The following is a 13820-nucleotide window of genomic DNA, read 5'->3' as shown; positions in this document are numbered from 1 at the left end:
ATAAGTCCCATCCGGTGACACACCAGAAATAATAAAGAATTGATATACAAATTATACTCCGGTTTCACGGGCGCTAGAACGATGTTACAATGAAACTACTTGACATGATATTGGAATAGTTTCATATTTTTTATATTTAGTAAAAACATCGACGTCGGTAAATACTTATACTTCTAACATACCTGTTTTGTTACAATTTCTGACTGAAAATAATCCGATGCTATTAGTTGATTACCTATTAAAAATTGTGTCTAGCCTAACAAGTAAATACACCTAAGATTTAATCGCTCAAGGGTATGACTAACTTACACCGCATTGTGTTATTATGTATTCATGTTTCATTGCTATTACCTGTGGAAATGAATATGCTATGTACAGACTGGTAACTTATGCTATTTTATATGGTGTCATAACAATGTCATTGATACTATTTTTATAATGGTGGCTTAGGGAAAACAGGCTTTTTCTGGATTTTAGGGCGATTTTAAAATAATTGCATACAATTAGCCATTATGTGGCCCTCTACCATGATTGTAAAAATTATTCTGATTCATCAAAACATGACTGCCAGAGGGTGTGATCACTTTTAACTATAACTATTTAGTGGTAACTTGAAAAATATTTCTTGTGTGAAACAACTGACCTGATTATGAAATAGCTACATAAAAAGGTAACTGTGTAACACTCTACCCAAGATTGCTAGAGATAATACTCAGATAAGCTGAGGTATAGAAAGTATTAATTAACACTGAGTAAATCGAGGTATGACTCCATAATAAACAAAAAGAGAAAAAGAAAATTCTGTAAGTTTGACAAATGTTAGCAGGACACATGTCTGTACGTGACACAAAGGTTTCAAGGAAGGTAAGGCGAGTGATTCAGAACGAGGGCAATATGAAGCTTTAATTCTTTTTGCGCCGTAAACTTACCTGACGTCGCCATTTCTGAAATGGCAAGCCACCATTTGTTTCAAAATTACGTCCTTTTTATAACATAAGTGATATCAAATACTTGAAACAGCATAAGTACAAACTACAAGTTTCTGTTAAGGTAGTTGGGTACATTCTGTGCGCATGCACGAATGATTTCGGTTAAAAAAAAATTGAAGTGTGTTGAATTTTACTTATTTCGTGCTTGCTTTCCAAAAGAATCTTCAATAATCGGCGTCTTAATGGAAAAGCGAGAAGGAAACTTTTCGTTGACGCTTTAAGTCGAAGTTTATCGTTAGGTTTTTAACGACATTTACCGGTTTCGTAAAGCGGTCGTTTGTTTTTGTGGGTATCAAGACTTTTCCCCTCTTAGACGTTTCTCCCCTAGACTTTTCACTCCCTGGTTGTTTCACCCCTGGTTGTTCCACCTCCTGTTTAGTATATTGATTAAGTAGAGTAGGTGTAACATGTTCTATTGTTATACTTGATTGATCTATGATGATGGTAGGTGTTGAGCAGTTTAAAGAAAAGTATAACAATAGAACTCTTGGCACATATTTAATCAACATAATCAGCAATTTTATTATTACTTGTTGTATTTGCAATTTAAAAATGGTTTTGATTAAGTTAAAGTTTTTAAGAACATTTCTGTAGTCTTTTAGTTGTTGAAGACTATAGATCTATTGAATTAAATATATTTTTTGAATATATATTTTGTATACTGTTCGTGATTAAATCAAAATAATTTAAGGGTTGTTTTTGAAAATTTCACAAACGTTTGAAAAAAGTAGAATTCCTACATTTAAAGTACATGTATCTAATAAAATATTTATTGTATTGCTTGAATGTTTATTGTAGGCAGTTGTTAGATAATTTTGTGTCAAAATAAGTTAATACAAATTAATGATAATTATTCCTATAAATATTAATAACTACACAATTTATTTCAAAATTTAGAATTTTAAAAAGATCAATGCAAACAAAATTTATTTCAATGAATGTTAAACAGTCAGTGGTGTAACTGTTTCAAGTTATCGCAGTTTATAACGCATCTGAGTTATTATGCTTATCAGGTCATGATAATAGGTCATGACAAACATAGTACAGCACCCGGCCAAATGGGCCTTTAAGTAACATAAAATCATATAATTATTTTAAAGTAAATATAGTATGCATGTATTTTCCTATATTCTGTGGTTCATATCTTATATGCCAATTTACTATCAACTGAGAAATATATATCACTGACATATGCCGACAAAAATAAAACAGAACGTCTGTAATTAACTAATAAATAAATAAAACCAGTGCATGTAAACGATGAAAAATGTTTGATTATATTGATAATCTTTAGTAAATTCAAAGGTTTCTGTGGTTAATTTGCTTCCTTAATACCTATCGTTCACATTTTAAGTGAACTGGAGAGAATTCATAGTTTCGCTGAGATTTATTGGCTTGTTACAAAAATTCAACCTTAACACAAATCATTTATGGTAATAAATACTATATATATATATATATACTTGATAAAAATGCAAATATTCTGTTTTTGTATTAACCATTACCAACATACGTTAAGTTTAAAGTAAAATTCCCTAGAACAAATACAAAATGTTACATGATAATTGTAAGTAGTAATGAGTTCAATGTCACATATCAATTAAATCATTAAACATCATAAATCATTGTCATCACATTTAAACAAAAAATATGAAGAAGGTTCTTTAATCTTTGTCTTCCTCTTTTATTAACGAAAACAGATCGAAAAATGTTATAAGAGAGTACTCAACTTTAAAGATTCTAACTATTTACGTGAAATGATATATCTTTCATGTTTAGAAACCTTGTTAATAACAAAATTGAAAATATTTACACATATTTAGAAGAACCGATTGAAAGAAGGAAATTGTATTATGGTAGGCTTGTATTTTAAGATGGATTCACGTTTCTTAATAAAGTATGATAACAATATCTTGAGAAGTTAATGTACATAAAACATAAATAACTCGTGTAGTTATAGTATAGTGACCTAAGACAATATGTATCCAAGGTTAAACAAAATGCACCCGTATTGCGTATGTATACAGTTTGGCCAACACATAGTTCAACATTGTATGTTTTAAGATAGCAGAAGCAACTCAGTGAGAATACATGACAGCACGTCTGCGAAGATAAGCACTTATAACAAATTTAGCACATTTTCTAGGTAATTCACATATCAAATGTTTTAAATTGTCATCATCTATTAAATTAACAAAGTCTTGGGATAGCAGTTTGTCCCCAAATATTTTTGTTCTTAAGGTAGTGTGCCTATCACAATTTAATAGAAAATGTTTCTAATCTTCCAGGTGTGATAAATAGTTTATTCACACATGTTTACATCAGTCAAACATATCTTTTTATGATTACATTATGTCATTAAACTTATCATATTTGTGTTGTTAATTTTATTATTATTGTTTTGAAAACTGAAAATAATAAAAAGTTTAAATTTATCATTTAACATAAAAGCTCCAGATACATACTTAACTTTGCCATTATAATGCATTTATAAAAAGACCATCTGTCATATCTATCTACAAAGGCTTCTTCCCCACAAATAACTAACATTACAGGCCTTTTAATTAAACCTGTTCTTTTTAATCATTTAATATAAACTTCAACTTAAATCAATCATAGATCTACTATTCATATGGGGGTGAAATAACTAGGGTTTTGGGAGGTGAAACATCCAGGGGGTGAAACGACTGGTGCAATCCAGAAGTGTCGTTTGATACTGTTTTTTTGGTCTGAAAAATTGACGAATTCTTCGTCTGTCATTGTAAGGAGGGGTATACTGGTTTCATGTTGTCCGTCCGTCCGTCCGTCCGTCTGTCTGTCTGTCTGTCCGTCTGTCCGTAGACACAATCTTGTGTGCACAATCTCTCCGCATCCCCTTGACACAATTTAATGAAACTTCACACAAGTGATCAGTAACAACAGTAGTTGTGCATGGGGCATGTTAGGTTCTTTCAGAAAAAAAATTGCAGAGTTACGGGACTTTGTTTTTTGTTACTAAACTATATACATAGACACAATCTTGTGCGCACCATCTCTCCTCATCCCCTTGACACAATTTAATGAAACTTCACACAAGTGATCAGTAACAACAGTAGTTGTGCATGGGGCATGTTAGCCTCTTTCAACGACAAAAATTGCAGAGTTACGGGACTTTGTTTCTTGTTAACATACTATGTACATACAGTCTGCATATGCAGTCTTGTGCGCGCCTAATCTTCCGAACCCTTGCACACAATTTAATAAAACTTCACACAAGTGATCAGTACCAACCCTAGTTGTGCAAGGTGCATGTTACGTTCTTTTAGATAAATATTCTGTATAGTTATGGGACTTTGTTTTTTGTTACTATACTGTATACATACAGTCTATATACATACAGTCCACATAATTATGCAATCTTGTGTGCGTCAAATTGCAATGTACTGTGTCATTGCATGCGAGGGGGTACATTCATCACCGATAGCTCTAGTTTGTTTTACGTTTGCCGTCGAAGGTTTAGGCAGTAACTGTTTCTTGGGAGTATCGGAATAGACTGTGAAGTATCTCAATGTAGATCTAAATACAGTTCGTAAATAAAGGACAGTACCGATATGACATTTCTACACAAGTGAGCCATGAGGAAGTTGTCTAGTTTCCAGAATGGCAGGAATGAAGGACTGTTATTGAATTAGGCCACTTGTCAAGGCAGTTTAAACATTGTCATAATTGTAATCAGTAGCTGAATCTTCACAACACTCTCAAGAAAACCACATTTGGTCTTGGTACAGTGTTAGACATCTACTTACATTTTGCCGTAAAATTTCCAAAGTAAATATTGGAAAAAAGCATGGAAGTATGTACGACATCAACACAAAACAACACTAGAAGTGAGTGTGGAAGTTGTCCAGAGTGGTGTGGCATTGTGCCTGTTCGTTTATTGTTTACAGTTTCCAAAAGTCTGGTGAGTCATGTAAATTATATTGTATTGTGTCATTCTAAGTAAGGGACCATTGTCATGATTGTGATTAAATCTTTTTATCATGATGATTTATGAATGTGTTGATAAGGTAAACATAATTATTATTTAGTGTTTAACAAGTAATCAAGGTGTCATTTGATTCTGTCATTCTAAGTAAGGGACCATTGTCATGATTGTGATTAAATCTTTTTATCATGATGATTTATGAATGTATTGATAAGGTAAACATAATTATTATTTAGTGTTTAACAAGTAATCAAGGTGTCATTTGATTCTGTCATTCTAAGTAAGGGACCATTGTTATGATTGTGATTAAATCTTTTTATCATGATGATTTATGAATGTATTGATAAGGTAAACATAATTATTATTTAGTGTTTAACAAGTAATCAAGGTAGTATTCTGTAACAATGCTAATGGTATTCATTGTCTATTTTCAGATATAATCAGAGTACAGTTTGAGAAATGTCTTGGTAGAACAGATACTACGGAAATAAAAAAGAACAGAACAGACCACATTTCTTCAAATGTGTGGTCGTCAGATTGACAAGTAACATTAATTTTCAAATCAGCTGTGCTGGACTTTGTGCAGGATACTCATAAACAATACATGAACCAGAATTTTATATTATAAGTACAATATCAGATGTACACATGACTTCACACATATGTTGATGTTTATACTCATGTGGTGATTAATTCGTCAAGTGAAGAAATTTTAGGAATACTTTCAGTCGTCAACAGAGGAGAAGTACAAATTAAAGTACAGAAGTCGACAACCCTAAGTTTGGGATACAAAAAAAATCTGGTGATTCTGACAAAACAACTTTCATAGAAAAAATATACCAGTGTATGCAAAAGTTTCGAAACATTTTTAACTTCAGGTTTACCTATGACAGAAGAGACAGTCATTACAGACTAGTCTACACTTATTTTGATTTGACAGTTACACAGTGATTCCTTCAGTATACAGATAATGATCTGATGGAATTGTGTTTTGAGTGAAATGTAAAATAAATATGTATTTAGATCAATCAAGTGTTTTTCAAAATTGGGAGTTGAAACTTTACAACTGTTTAGAATTTCAGTTAGGATTTTTGAATGATTTGAATAAAGTACAAATGAAAAAGAAAAAGAGTCACTATCATTCAAGATGGTGTGCTATTGTAAAAGATATAAAGAAAGAAAATTTACAAGTCACATTAACCCTTATCATGCTGAATACGATTGATTCTGCCTTTGGGACCTGTGTAGATCATGATCAGCCTGCACATCCATGCAGTCTGATGATGATCTGCACTGTTTGTTATTCAATCAGTATCGTTTGGTAAGCACCGCTTTTAAGTTAATAGTACTGTCCAATTTGAAAGATGGACATGTTCATTATAGATATTTAGCAGGATAAGTGTTAACTTGGTGAAAGGGATTTTAACAGTATAAAACTTATTGGTGAAAAGAGTTCCGCATGATGTATCAAAGAGCTATAATGTATTTTACAGTTCTTTGGATGCATCTTCTATATATCTCTTTTCAAACCAAATCTTAAGCTCTTTAATCTATTGAAATTGCCATCAAAATAAGTATTTCTTTTGAAAACAACAAATTTAACAAATAAAAAATATATATTCAACAAGCCAGTACTTTGATACTATTTATCTTTAGACTTGTTCTACTTTTGATTCAGTTTCTGGATCCCCATTTATTAGTTAAGTACACATTTTGAGATTCAAGTAATTTTCCACATACCCATTGCAAGACAGTATTGGTTTTTCATTTGGTAACAGTAAAATTGGTTTATTAATAGATTTTCAGAAAATCTCTTTGTGTATTATACAGTGTTTTGTATTTAACATTAAAGTGGGGGACCCAGTATACAAAGTTCAAATTTTATACTTTGTATTCATTTTTATTTGATTTATACATTATTGTTTAATCATATCCTGACGAAATTATAGGGTTCTTTTGCATTAGAGAAATCTGCCAAATTTCATTGGTGAAAGATCCAAGATACTTTTCCTATATGGTAAAAAATTCTTTGTTTCCGGAAACATATAGGGAGTGTAGGTCGGAATTTTTTTCTTTTGGACATTTTTTCAAAATAAGGGAGATTTTTCGGAAATTATTTTTGTGTCAAAAATGAATGCAAACAAGGGGGTATGCCTTGAGAGCACCAGTAAGTTGATTTCTAACATCACTGGCCATGTTTAAAGCATCAAAAAGTGCAGTTTTGCAACTTTTTGTTAAAAAGTAAAAAAATTCTGCAAGTCCACAAAACATTTAGGGTTGGGCCAAAAAATCAAGGGTAGGTCGAGAGACCGGAAACAAACAATTTTCTTTTTACACTTAATAGAATTTTTTAAATATAATATCTTGTGTAGTATAAAATTAAAAAGAAATGTATTACTACAGTTATAGTTAGTTCTGAACTTGAAAGATAGTTTGAAAGGTATTTGTCTACTACACGCATGATATACTATTGTGGCCTGATTAGAAGTAGTCTGTTGTTTACTTCAGTAGCTTAATATAGGAAGAATTATTTAAGCTTGGTAGCTCAACGCAACTTCTGGACAATGATAAAGGTGAATTATTATCATATAAGGTAATTTTCATTGAGAGTCCTACATGCCAGAACATTGTCGAGTGATAATTAGAAATATTTAAGGTTACTTGAGGTGGTTCACCATTTGTTAGAAATACTTAAGGTGGTTCAACATCTATTAAAAATTTAAGGTAGTTTTTGCCATATATTAGAAATCTAAAATTTTAAAAAGTGTTCAATCTGGAGTGTAGACAACATCAAATATAACAGTTATTATTGTCTCCTGGGAGAGGTGACGCACACATAGAAATGATGTCAGTTGTTGAACACCCTTCGATTTGTCGGTCAACACTCGTATCTGGACTATAACTTTGTTGTACATGGCACAATCTAAAAATGTTTTTGCTAAAATATACACCACAGGTCAAGTTCATGAGCTGTGACTCTTCAATAAAAATCAAGGTCAAAATTAGACTTTGACTCATATTCGTGACTATAACTTTGTAGTACTTGGTCGGATTTCAAAAATAACATGTCTAACACACAAACACCGGAAGTTGTGTTCATAACCCATGGCCCCTTCTATAAAGATAAGGTCGCAAAAGGACTTTTCATAATTTTTTAGTCGCCAAACTTAATTATTTATAGCACGTCAAGATTCAAAGTAACTTTACATAAATGTCCATTGCTAGAACACGATATTCTTGACCCATGACCCTTCACTAAAGATCAGTAATTATAATAATTTTTCATTCACCAAATTAAAACTTTGTTCTGCATGTAAGACTTTCAAATTGTGTCGAAACTGTTTGACACATGCCTTTGGAACTTTTATCACTTATTTACTATAATATTCATTATCTGTATACTAAAGGATATAACTCTGTCAAGTAATTTGGCTGAATTATAGCCCTTTTTGGACTTGAAAATATGTTAGGTATTCTTACCAGTGCACCTTTTTTCGAAACTGTTTGATATTTTAGCTTTGAAACTTTTAAATCATGTTAATCAGCATGAACTCCAGTCTGTAATTAAGCCTATGTAACTCTGTCAAAGATTTTGGTCGATTTTTTGGCCCTTTTTTGGACTAAGAATTTGGTTACACTTTTCATACCAGTCATTCCATATTCTGTGAAAACTGTTTGACATACAGCTTTGAAACTCCTAACACGTGTTTACTCCATAGTCTCCATAATTATGTATCCAATACTACATAACTTGGGCAAGAAGTTTTGCTCAGTTCGACCCTTTTGACATAGAAATTAGTTAAATGTCTGGTACCAGTCCATGTTTTGTCTTTATTGTTCTTGAATAAACAATGTGTATGGCCATAAGGTCTTGAAAGAGCTAGATTTTGGGCATTATCGGATTAGTAAGTCCAGAGTTATCTGTCCCTGTTATAATAAAAATAGCAATATTTGACATTTTTAATGCTCTAGCTTGAACATTTTCGTAACAATTTTGATCAAATTTGATGGCAATGTATAATATGAGCACAAGCTCCTGGAATAACTCGATCTTGGGAGTGATCGGCTATAACGAACAAAATCCGGATTTCCCAGCCGAGTCCTTCTATTTTCTTTGTAAAATTATTTCGGTAATAGCGAACTCGCTTCATACGAATTTTCGGGAGATACGAACATATTTTGGAAGTCCCAATGAACTAAAATGTTAAAAGTTTCCATTTTTTGATACGAACTAATTTTAGAAGCCGGCGGCCATTTCGCCCATTTAATAGTTTGAATCTGTACATATTCGAAGTGAGTATCACCTGTAATTGATAAATTCATAATAAAGAGATTAACACTATGTTTGCAGTTATTTTATTTATTACAATCGAGTCCAAGTAATAATGTCCATAGCAGTTGACCGATAATCACTTTCATTTGTACACCTGTCCATGAAAATATATTTTCATTGTACGTATAAGGGCCATGTAGTGTAGTTTATATATCAAATATGGCTATGCCTAAGTCTGGCATAAAAAAGCAATTTCTTTGGTAAAAATTGAGATAATAAATGCTGTTGATGCTGGAATTTTAACAAAAGCTAGAATCGCAGAGAAATCTGACATTTCCTGAAAAACCTGTGTCTGTGTATGATTTTTTTTAACAGTAGATAGCATTAGGAAGTTTCTGGAAGATAAAGGTTCAAATGAAAAATTATTCAAATACTGTTCAGAACTCAAGGAATTTGGCATTCAAGAATTAAATAATAGTAAAATTCAGCCAAATATTACCAGTTTCTTCGAGTAAAAGTTTGAAATGCCATGTGTAAGGTAGGCCTACCTGTTGCAAAAATGCATCGACGTATACACGTTACTGTATTTCTATGTATCTATGCTATAAACACTTGATGGTTAATAAAGTTTAAATACATTTTTACATTAAAATTTATTTTTCATACATTTTTACGTGTTTTTAGTGTTTTAGTATGACTTTTGTTGAGTTATTTCATTGTAATCTAAATAAACAATTAACTTAATCAGTTTTAAACTATCAATGAACATCTATTCACTACTGTATTTTCATTTATCGGAAGCTATTCACCGGCGATACCGGTGATACTGCCAAACTTGCTTGGGCAAATTATGCCGGAGTCATAAATTCGATTCGTTAATACGAAGTTCGTTTGATAAGAACATATTTCGAAGAGTTCGTATAAAGTGAGTTTGACTGTATATGGCTTTGAAAATGTGAAAATTTTTATTGGTTAAGCTTTTTATAACTGTTTCACATATGCCTTTGAAACATTGTATATTTGTCCAGTACCATTATCCTCGTTTGTGTTGACCACATAAATGCATCTGTTCTTCAAATAGTCAAGTGTGCTGTCAACAGACAGTTTTTGTGACATTTCAGGTGCAAGCACATAATTCCAGACATGCTGGTTTGATCACTCCCAAGATCGAGTTATTCCAGGAGCTTGTGCTCATATTATACATTGCCATCAAATTTGATCAAAATTGTTACGAAAATGTTCAAGCTAGAGCATTAAAAATGTCAAATATTGCTATTTTTATTATAACAGGGACAGATAACTCTGGACTTACTAATCCGATAATGCCCAAAATCTAGCTCTTTCAAGACCTTATGGCCATACACATGTTTATTCAAGAATTTTTTTAATAAAAAAGCTACAGTTGTAAGCAATGTGAAATATTACCATTTTTTACTTTAACAGGGTACATTACTATAGACATACTGGTCGGATCATCCCCATAATGCAACTCATTTCGGATTATGCAGCCATGCATATTGTTGATTTTTACTTTGGTGAAGATTGTTGTAGAAATATTCATGCTGGTGTGTTAACAATGCTATATACAATTATAATTCATACTTAACTTTAAAAAAGTGGGTGGGGTAATATTACATTTTTTATGATGAAATGCTGATGTTTATGGTGTGGAACTATTTTGTTATTCAAAATTATATTTTGCACTCGTGTTCATATTGTGTTGGTATTGTTTTTTTTTTTCGTGAAAATATTTGTACTTACAGCTTATATGCCATCTAGCCCCAATATTCTTGAATGTTGGTACTTTCATGATAAAATACAGAATATCTCTCTTATATGTTCGGTGACACCCAATTTTTCCCCCTTATTTTGAAGCAATTTTGAGACATAATAAATTAATAAAAAAATATATTCCAAAAATCTTAATTGTAGAAATCAACGTATGCTATCTTTAGACTGATACAAGTACTGGTTTCATGGGAAAAAAATGGGTGGGGTAATTATATTGCCTTGTGAAAATGAATCACAGTATTATGTGCAATTCAAAATCATTAAAATTTCATACTGACTTCATAACATATTCAAACTGATTTGTTGGCGCCATATAACCTATACTGCGTTGGTGCGCCGTAAAACTCAAATAAATAAATAAAATAAAACTGATTTGTTGGATTCAATTATTTAACAACTGATAAAGATAGTTGGTGTTTTGATATGTACCTCCAATTTTGCCAGGTTTTTCAAATTTCACATTTGTGTAGAAAATCGTCGATATAATGTATAGGGGTTTGGTGACCTACCCTTTTTGGCCTTTATATGAAATAGATACTAAAGATCTTCAAACATGCAAAATATGAAGAAATTCTTAATTGTAGAACAAATTGGCCTGAAACGTATCCAACATCCTTAACGATGATATAGATTTTAATCCTGTGAGATATATGTCAAGTTAGATACATAAAATAAAACGAAGCTGTTTCTTTTTTGTAGTAGGAAAATTGAGCATGCGCCGACTAGCAATGACTGCCAACCATTATTTTAAAAATACTTGAATAATTTGACAGATCTTTACTTTTAAACTCTTGTAGTTTACTTAAAGTATTGTAGTGTCATTTAAAATAATTATTTGATGCGTCGTTTATTTTTGAAATGATAAACGAAGTTCGCGATTATTTGGGACAACCTTCGTATATGAACCACACGCCATTTCAATGCGCGAAGATTTTAGTTGTTTTAAAGTCGTTAAAGCTGGGAAATTATCCATCGAAGATGATACCCGTTCTTTCAGGCCTTAAACCCCTGTTACCAAGGCAAAAGCTGGGGCCGAACAGAATGCGAGGTTGTCGGTGAAAGATACTATAAAAGCCAGTTGTACTAGCATATCAGAAGGTAGTTTGCAAACTATTCTGAATAGGAGTTTGGACATAAGAAAGGTTTTCGCTAACTGTGTACCTCAAATGCTCACTGAGGACAAAAAGAAACAACGCCTTAAATGTGCCCGGGGAATTTTGAAAACATACAAAGGCTGTGATAGTTGGGTTATTTCTAACTTGCTTAAAGGTTACGAAACCTAGGCTACAAAGTAGGGCTTGTAATAAGCAATGGAAGCAAAAATGCCCTTGTATTGCTAAAAGAACCTAATGTTCTAAAAGTTGTTGTATGCAATTTTCTTCAATTCCAGTGGGCCTTTCGTTCAGATGCTTTGTCCATCTGATCTTATAGTCACTGGACTATTCTACAAGAAAACTGTACAAAAAGAACTATTTTTACAATAGGAATGTGTTTTAACTGCATCACTTGCTTTTGCTAGTTTTGTCTGAATGCAGCCAATATAAAAAAGAACGATCACATGTTTCGATATTGACCAAATCTTAGGCACTCTGTCTGATTTGTTTTCTCTGCAAAAATCCGAAATTTTCATTTATATTCATGTTATTACACACCAAAACGATTGCGCTGCCGATATTTGCTATTATCAGTTCAATCACAAACTCTGCTGAAATTGATGTTTTTAGGGATCATCGAGCCTGAACAGCAATGTAAATAAAGAAACTAGCAGTCTCGCATTGTGCTAGCCCGTACGCGTATGTGGCATGTTGGGAATTGCTCCACTACGTAAAACAGATAATGCTTATGTTGTCGGGACAGCTTAAGGGACGATAAAAACATAAAAAGATCCCTTTGAAGTATAGAATGCAATCACAAAAAAGCAGTCTAGGTTTGATTAAGTTTGTTCATAAAAAGTACAACACCCCTCACGCCCCCTAGTACCGGCTTAAATGGAACTCTGCTAAATATCTATTTAATGGACTCAAAGGATCCCAAAGGAACCGAAAATAGAATAGCACTGAATATATAAACCCGTCAATATATTTTTCAATAATTAAGCATGTATATCAATGAAGTATTTTAAGATCAAAAATTGAACAAAATATTTTACTTACAATTCAAATCTGGTCTCGACTGACATGTTCATCTTGTTGCGTGATTTTGAAACATCTGATTTCGTATGAATATGTTTTGCATTGTAATGTGTTGAGACAGAAATAGAATAATTAAGATTTTCCACTGAGATATGATTACACATTTTACGTATAACAGTACAACGCAATACTATTGTTTTCAAATCATATACAGTGGGGATATTTTGTTGAAACATCTGGACGTATAAACCAATTGAGCGGAAAAGATTTTCGGAAATTCAACCGATAGTCCGTTATTTTTAACCCGCCATACCAAATTGATTTGTCGTTCGTCGGAACTACCGCATCAATGATTTCATTCCCGAGAAAAAGAAAAAGAATTCACCCGCCCGCACGTACATAAAAATCGCCGATTATTTTTTTTCTGATTACGCGGTCCGGAATGATAACGGTAAACAGGTTTTATCGCTGTTTTAATGCGTCAAAGTGATATTGATCGGAATCCATGCGTTCGTAATACATGTAGCTGATGACACAAACTCAAAAAGTCAGGAATTATGGTGTTGTTCATCATTTGTTTTAAATCTGAAGTGTCTGTGCTAGTGCCACACATGGCCTTCGATGTGCCGGTAGGTGATGAAGTAGGCACGTTCTACGATTGTTCAAATTAT

Source organism: Mercenaria mercenaria, unplaced genomic scaffold (genome assembly GCF_021730395.1).
Source record: "Mercenaria mercenaria strain notata unplaced genomic scaffold, MADL_Memer_1 contig_3829, whole genome shotgun sequence".
NCBI lineage: Eukaryota > Metazoa > Mollusca > Bivalvia > Venerida > Veneridae > Mercenaria > Mercenaria mercenaria.
This window is presented reverse-complemented; position numbering follows the sequence as displayed.